Source organism: Ictalurus furcatus, chromosome 18 (assembly GCF_023375685.1).
Source record: "Ictalurus furcatus strain D&B chromosome 18, Billie_1.0, whole genome shotgun sequence".
Lineage (NCBI taxonomy): Eukaryota > Metazoa > Chordata > Actinopteri > Siluriformes > Ictaluridae > Ictalurus > Ictalurus furcatus.
The window spans coordinates 10,723,720-10,731,221 of record NC_071272.1 but is presented as its reverse complement, the minus strand read 5'-3'; the positions used below and the strand labels follow the sequence as shown (position 1 = coordinate 10,731,221).

The window sequence follows — 7,502 nt, the reverse complement described above, 5'->3', positions numbered from 1 at the left end:
GCACTCAATTCTTTCTTAATGTTAAGTGCCCCTTCACCAAATTGTATAGCACTAATACTGTGTTATGGGTATGTGGTCAGAGAGCCTTTATGGAAATCCGGAGTGATTTCCTTTGGACAGGATGTTGTTATCCTGCTTTCATGATCCCCATTGTTTCTATTCATATGACTGATCCCTGGGCCCCTCCCTCACATAGGATAACCAAACATGGTGTCCCTAGCAAATTCATGGGGTACACGTTAGCCGACCTATGGACCACCCCTGGTGCCAGCATAGGGTGGTCTCTATTTTTAGGTGGTGGCACAACGTCTGGGTTATGCCTGTAACGCTGTTCCCTGAGAAGGGAACGAGACGTTGCGTTTAGCATAACACTATGGGGAGCGCCTCTCGCGTGTGACCAGGATCTGAAGCTTGTGTAAAATCATACCTATTTATAGGCCTGCCATGATCAGGTGACGTGGCAATTAAGCGGGTCTTGTGATATAAATATGGCACCTGTGAACTGCGCCATCAGCCTCTATTTTCTGAAGCGAAGACGCAATTCATAGGCCTGCCCTGGTATGACAAAGCTACACAACGTCTCGTTCCCTTCTCAGGGAACAGGGTTACATGCGTAACCCAGATGTTCCCTTTCAAAGGGAACTTCGCCGTCGCGTTTAACATAACACTATGGGAACGAGAATACTCACTCTATCATACCGAGGGTATGGCCTGTTCAAAAAGACCCAAGCCCGAGGGTCACTGCAAGACACTCGAGCCCGGGGTGGAATGAATATCCAGGCTGTAATAACGAATGAATGTGTGTGGTGTAGACCACCCTGCAGCAGCACACACAACCTGTAAGGATACCCCTTTAGGCGAGCGCCCTAGTGGAATGAGTCCTTGTGGCCAGAGGCGTAGCGAGACCGCGTGCCTCATACACAATAGAGATTGCTTCCACTATCCAATTAGAGATGCGCTGCTTTGACACAGCATCACCTCTACTGTTGCCGCTAAAGCAGACCAGCAGCTGCTCCACCTTACGCCACTGGCCGGAACGGTGGACATAAGTACAGAGAGCCCTTACTGGACACAGCAGGTGTATTCTCTCTTGTTCCGGTGTGGGGAACGGAGGAGGGTAGAAAGCCTGCAACACCACAGGCTGGGCAGCCGATGTAGGCTGATGTAAGAGGCTGACCCTAAGGGCTCAAATGGGGCCCCTGACAGACCTTCCAGGACCACAGGAGGTCCCAGGAAGGTATGCGCGGCCTGCAGATTGGCCTCAGCTGCCTGACATCATGCATGAACCTCGAAGTTAGAGGATGTTGCCCCACAGAGGCTCCATCAACAGGGCCAGGGCTGGCCGAAATGGCAGTCACGTAAACCCTGATTGTAGAAGGAGCCCACCCACCTGAGAAACGTTCTTTTAAGAACTCCAGGACTGTAGCTATTGCGCAGTTCACTGGGTCTAGCTGACATTCCTCACACCACAAGACAAAAAGTTGCCACTTGAGTGCATACAATTTCCTTGTGGATAGTGCTCTAGCATTTAACATGGTCTCTACAACCTCAGTTGTGAGACCAGAATCTATGACCTGGTGCCCCTCAGGGGCCAGACCCATAGTTTCCATAGTTCTGGCCAAGGGTGATAAATCAGACCTCCGGCTTGTTTGTAGCTATTGCGCAGTTCACTGGGTCTACAGTGGATCCCTGCAGATGGAAATCTCCCAAGGAGTACCATCTAGCAGGGATATTATCTCTGAGAACCATATTCGAGATGGCCATTAAGGTGCTACTAGCAGCAGACATAGACTATCTTGTGGGAGCAGAGCGATGGGGGAAAAGCATACAGATGTGACCTCGGCCAAATGTGCATCATGGTGTCCAGCCCTAATTGTGCGGGAGGAGTGAGGGCGAACCACAGCGGGCCATGTGTTGTCTCCTCGCAGGCGAACATATGCAGTCCCGCTTGGTCAAACCTCGCCATATGGACCCCACCACTTGTGGATGGAGCCACCAATGCCCCCATATTCCCAGAATGCACATTGCACTCACTGACAAACTTTCCTTCTGCCCAGAGAAGAATTAGTTGCGCCTGCATGAACAGGGGGCACAAACATAATCCTCCCTAGTGGTCAATATATGAGACCACCGGTGTGTTGTCTGTAAACACATGGTGACCTCTCGATTGAGGAAGAAGGAATTTCAGTGCTGGAAATATGGCCCACATTTCTAGGCAATTTATATGCCGCTCCAGCTGTCTAAGACCGCGCTCCAGCCCATGAGGGAGATGTCTGTCATTACCGTCTTGCACTAAGGAGACACCCCTAGAGTGTGACCCAAGGCTAGAAACCGGGAAAACTCAAATTCTCAAAGCACATAGGCATCGCCGCATGACACTGATTATTCTCAGAGGTTTCGTCCTTGGACGAAATGAAGGTGCGAGGGAATAAAGCTAGCGATATTTCTATGTGTAAATATGCACCTTTTAGATCTATCGTCACAAACCAGTCCTCAAACTGAATCTGTGGAACGATTCGTCCTTGGATGAAACCCCCAACTTCTCAGCCACCACTGAACGGTCTCCTATGCAATAGGCCCATAAGCGCCAATAGTCTCCCAAGATCCAGCTTTATCTTGCTCAGTGTTGAAAGGATTGACCCTACACATGTTGGGGGATAGAAACGCCCTCATTGTAGTAGAATCTTTATAACCCCTAGAAAAGTTGTCCACTGCACTGGGGAAAGCATACTTTTCTGAGGTTCAACCTGAGCCCCAAGCTCTTTATGTGGGCAAGAAGAACATCTCGATGTTGAACCGCCAGTTTCCTGGATCGCTAGATTGCTAGAATTAACCAGTCGTCCAGGTAGTTTAGTACACGGATGCCCTGGAGTCACAATGGAGCCAAAGTGACATCCATGCACTTTATGAAAGTGTGAGGGAATAAAGCTAGCGATATTTCTATGTGTAAATATGCACCTTTTAGACCCTCCACGGCCCCTCAGGACCGCTCTTCTTTGCCTGCTTGGCCTTTATGACCATTCTCAGATCAGGCCTAGTAGCAGGCCACGACTGTGGCCGCCCGGTTCCCCTGGCTGTCTGCAGGGGTTGGCGGGCTGCCATACTCACCTTCTGGGTCTCCCTCACACTAGTGCTGGCCCGGGCTCCACTCGTGGATGCCCGGGTGAACTCAGGACAACAGGGAAGGAACTGGCTGAATGCCACCATATGTCGAGCCCACTCAGCAAGTCTGCTTGGTAGGCCTGCAACACTGTCATTGTCTGCAGTGACCCACAAGCAAGACTACTACCGCATAGGCCTTGCCCACCAATGCCACGGTGGCCTTACACGGTGGCTTGGATGGCAAAGCCGGCCCCCCTAATTACCTGCCGTCGATGGAGAGAGGTAGCTCGTAAGTGCCTCCTCCACCTTCAGCATAGCTAAATAGCCATGCCGTTCATGCCCCACAATGGCCGAATAATCCAACATCATGGGGTTATAAATACGGCTTATGCATGGTTTTCCCCCAGAAGCCTGATATTTTGTCATGCACTTCTGGAAGAAAGGGGAGTTTCTGCAGTGTGAAGGATTTACTTTCACTGGGGAGAAGAAGGGTCATCCAGCCTTATCATTTCAAGCAACTCTTTATATGCTGCTCTCAGTTTTTAGCACATCCTTCTGGCTCCTCGGAGTCAGAGAGGAATTATTACTATTATTTTTGTGTGTGTGTTGTTTTTTTCCCCTGTTGGCTTTCCATAGCGGAAGGAGGAGTCATGACACGAGCTCCACAATCCATCGGAGAGCTGAACACGGAAAACAGAACAAGAGATAGAGCAGCGCTTGTCTCTGGCTCCTCTTCCGGATCCATAAGAGATCCCCCGAACCTGAGATGGCTAGCTGCCTTGGCGGCGGCTGGCCCAGATCCGTGAGGCTCTGAAACCCAACTCGCTTCGGCTTCTGAGAAGAGCGTGAGTCACGAGCCGAGCTGCTTAATATAGGTATTACCATGCGCAGCCTCTCTTGGCTGCCATCGCATGCTACATCCCTAGACACTTCACCCAGAAAGTGTGCACTATTCCCCATGATGAAATGGGAGCAACCCGTAACACACTTCCTGAATTCTCTCACTCATATTTTTCTCTCTTGCTCATTCCTTTTTTTTCTTCTCTTTTTTTAAAGGGATAGAAAAGTTCTGAGATTGTGAGAAAAGATAGCGAGGAAATGAAGTGTCTTTTTGTTTCTTTACACAAACAACTGACATGCAATCTTTTGCTGAAGATAATAAAGGTTGATGGCACGATTCACAGGTGCCATATTTATATCATGCGACGTGCTTAATTGCCACATGAGCTGATCATGGCAGGCCTATACATAGGCATGATTTTACACAAGCTTCAGATGCTGGTCGCGCGCGAGAGGTGCTCCCCATAGTGTTATGCTAAACGCAACGTCAAAGTTCCCTTTGAAAGGGAACAGCTACTTTACAACTATAAGATCAATGGCTTAACATATATTCTTCTCTCTTTGGCTAATGACACTGAGGAGGCACTAACCGTAATTAATAACAAACTGAAGGCCCTTTGGGAGGTCGTGGTTCAGAATAGGTTGGTCCTATTCTGTGTGGAGGTGTATGTAAAACGCCTCATGCTGTTTCTACATAGCAGAAAACTCACACAATATAACTAACATCATACATCACATGAAACAGGCCGTAATGATTCCTCCCGAGGTGGATGATTCCTAGTTTTCCTTTTTCTCATCCCTGTGGGTAGGATGGGGTTACTGGATAATGCACTCTGTCGTGCCTGTCTGTCTGATTGTTCTCCTAGTATTGCTGTTCCTCCCATGTTTTCTAAAATGTTTGATGTATGTGTTGGGCCCAATTTGGACATTTTCACTTAGGGGTGTACTCACTTTTGTTGCCAGCAGTTTAGACATTAATGGCTGTGTGTTGAGTTATTTTGAGGGGACAGCAAATTTACACTGTTACACAAGCTGTACACTCACTACTTTACATTGTAGCAAAGTGTCATTTCTTCAGTGTTATCACATTAAAAGATATAATCAAATATTTACAAAAATGTGAGGGGTATACTCACTTTTGTTAGATACTGTATGCTTTTGAGGTAGTACATGATTTGGGGACAATTTGGAAACACAGGAACTTCTTGACGAGTTCAGGAACACACATAGCCCACCACAAACTATTCTCTGAGCTGCTGGATGCAGTCCTACTCCCCAAAACTCTTGCAGTATGCAAATGTGATGCACACACTAACAAATTAGACCATGTTTTCCTAGGAAACGCTCAAGCAGACAGTGCAGCAAAGCAAGCAGCTGCATCTATGGTCCCAAAACTCAAAAGAAAATAATCACTCCTTCTTTACAGCTTTCAGACCTCTAAGCATGGGCTACGCGGATGAGGAAAAGGCGGTGTGGAGCAAAGCAAGCTGCATGGTTGTTGACGGAGTTTGGCGGTGCCCCCAGGGCTGTCCTTGTCTTCAAAGTTGACGCATGGCAGGGAACATGCGTCAAAAGGGGGCATGATAGTTGTGATAAAGCATTGATTTCTCTAATTACTCTAAAAAAAAAAAAAAATTGTTTACACTGTTTGCGCAACTCATAACATGGGTTGAGGTTTGAAGGTAGAGAAGGCCACATCCCTACGTTCAAACAGGACTCAGACGCGGTGGTGGTAATGATAATCTCCAGTGATAATGGCACACCTTTTGTGAGCCATGCCCTTAAGTAGGTGGGTGAATATTTGGGTATTGACTTAAAGCAGCACTATGCATATCATCCAGCTAGTGGTGGGGTGGTAGAGAGAGAAAATGGGACACTAAAAAACAGACTGAGCAAATGCTGTTCTGAAACAGGCTTAGGATGGGCTTAGCCCCTTTGGGATACTGTTTGGGGGATCTCTACACACAGGAATTGGACCTGTGACAGCTCCTCTTCCTGACGCTGCAGCATGTGATCATGCAATGTTAAATTAATATGCAACCCTGTCCTCTGCTCTGCACTCTATCCACAAGCAGATAAAGGCAGCGCTTCCAGCTCCAGCCACAGGTCTGCTGCATGTTCTGAAGCCTGGAGAGTGGATCATGATCAAGGACTTCCGCAGGACCAGGTGGAACAAGCCATGGTGGTCTGGGCCATTCCAGATTCTCTTTGTCACTTATTCAGCAGTGAAAGTCAATCAGAGAGTCACATGGATGAGGGTGCAAGCCACTGCAGGAGGGTGCCAGAACCAAGCATTGAGCTGGAGAAGATGGGACTGCAATAGGAGAACTAGACCGTAATTCTCTATCAAGAGGCCTCTAGGAGGACCAACGCTCACGAGAGACAATCCGCATATACACACCCACACATATGACACACTGCACTCAAACACACATTCTCACACCAGTTCCTTGTGGTTACACAACACAAGACACCAAGTGGTATCTTGTAGCCTGCGAAATCACGGACATGTAGTTTTAGGAGAAAATGTTGACGACACAGAATCTGTACTCTTAGTAGGACTGAACTTCCTTAGTGCGTACTATATAGCCACGTGACCAGGACAAAGGTTAGATGACGTGACTTTGCTACCGCACCTCTTACGCCCCAAAGCTCCCTGACCACAGACTACTGTTGCAAACTAGACAGAAATCATTTGATGTCGACCTGCACATCCACTCATACATACAAACCTATTCCTAATCGTGCACCCTTCTCCTGGTATAGGTGGTATCTGTTAGTAAGCCCTGTCTACAAAATAAACTCACAAATCACTGGGACCGTTCCCAACAACACTGGGGGTCCGGGGGGGCCTTAAGCTGGAAAGATCAACCAAAGCGCGATGTTGATGTTTATTGGGTGGAAGACTTAATGATCAATCACGCCAATCACATCGTTGCAGCAGAAAGAGTGCATGACGCACACACTTTTACCCAAATTTATTATTTATCTGATCGTGGTGACGGGACTAAGTGCCTAAGGCGATGTGATTTCTATAGGTCCCACAGTCTTTAGTAGACTAGTGCTACAGATTGGATGACAATTAGTAGTTAAAAGCCCGTATGCCAAGATATTGGCCGCCTCTGTAAACCGTTCTGTATCACCTTTGGTCATAAGAATCATTGCCAACAGTGCTACCCACACAACGTCACACGTCCCCTCGTCACGCACATAATGGTTATTCTATCATTGAACACATGCAGTCTGTGATACGAAACCCTCCACAGACTAGCGAGATGGGTTTGATTGGCTGAACTCAGTACTCGGGTGTTGGGGCTCATGGATATTAACCATCTCTCTACCAATAGGTGCAATAATTCTTCTTGTCTTGCTCATTTTGCTTTGTATTGTTTCTCTCGTTCGGAGCAGTCTCTCACGCTCGTTGAAATCACTAATGACCAAACAGTAATGTTGACAAAGACTGATTACTATCCCTATGATGACCAACCTGACTTGTATCCTAAACCTGACTGGGTATCAGATTCTCCCAGCGACACTGACGATGATGACCCATTGACATC

The 7,502-nt window shown here is 47.6% G+C and overlaps 1 long non-coding RNA gene across 1 annotated transcript in view; it reads left to right on the top strand.

The window, feature by feature from the left end:
* LOC128622874 (uncharacterized) overlaps nucleotides 1-6,370 on the top strand; it is a 9,380-nt gene extending 3,010 nt beyond the window's left edge. Inside the window, exon 3 of the long non-coding RNA XR_008388456.1 lies at nucleotides 6,015-6,370. This is a non-coding gene — a long non-coding RNA (uncharacterized LOC128622874). The remainder of the gene's footprint in view (nucleotides 1-6,014) is intronic.
* Nucleotides 6,371-7,502: the final 1,132 nt, after the last annotated feature.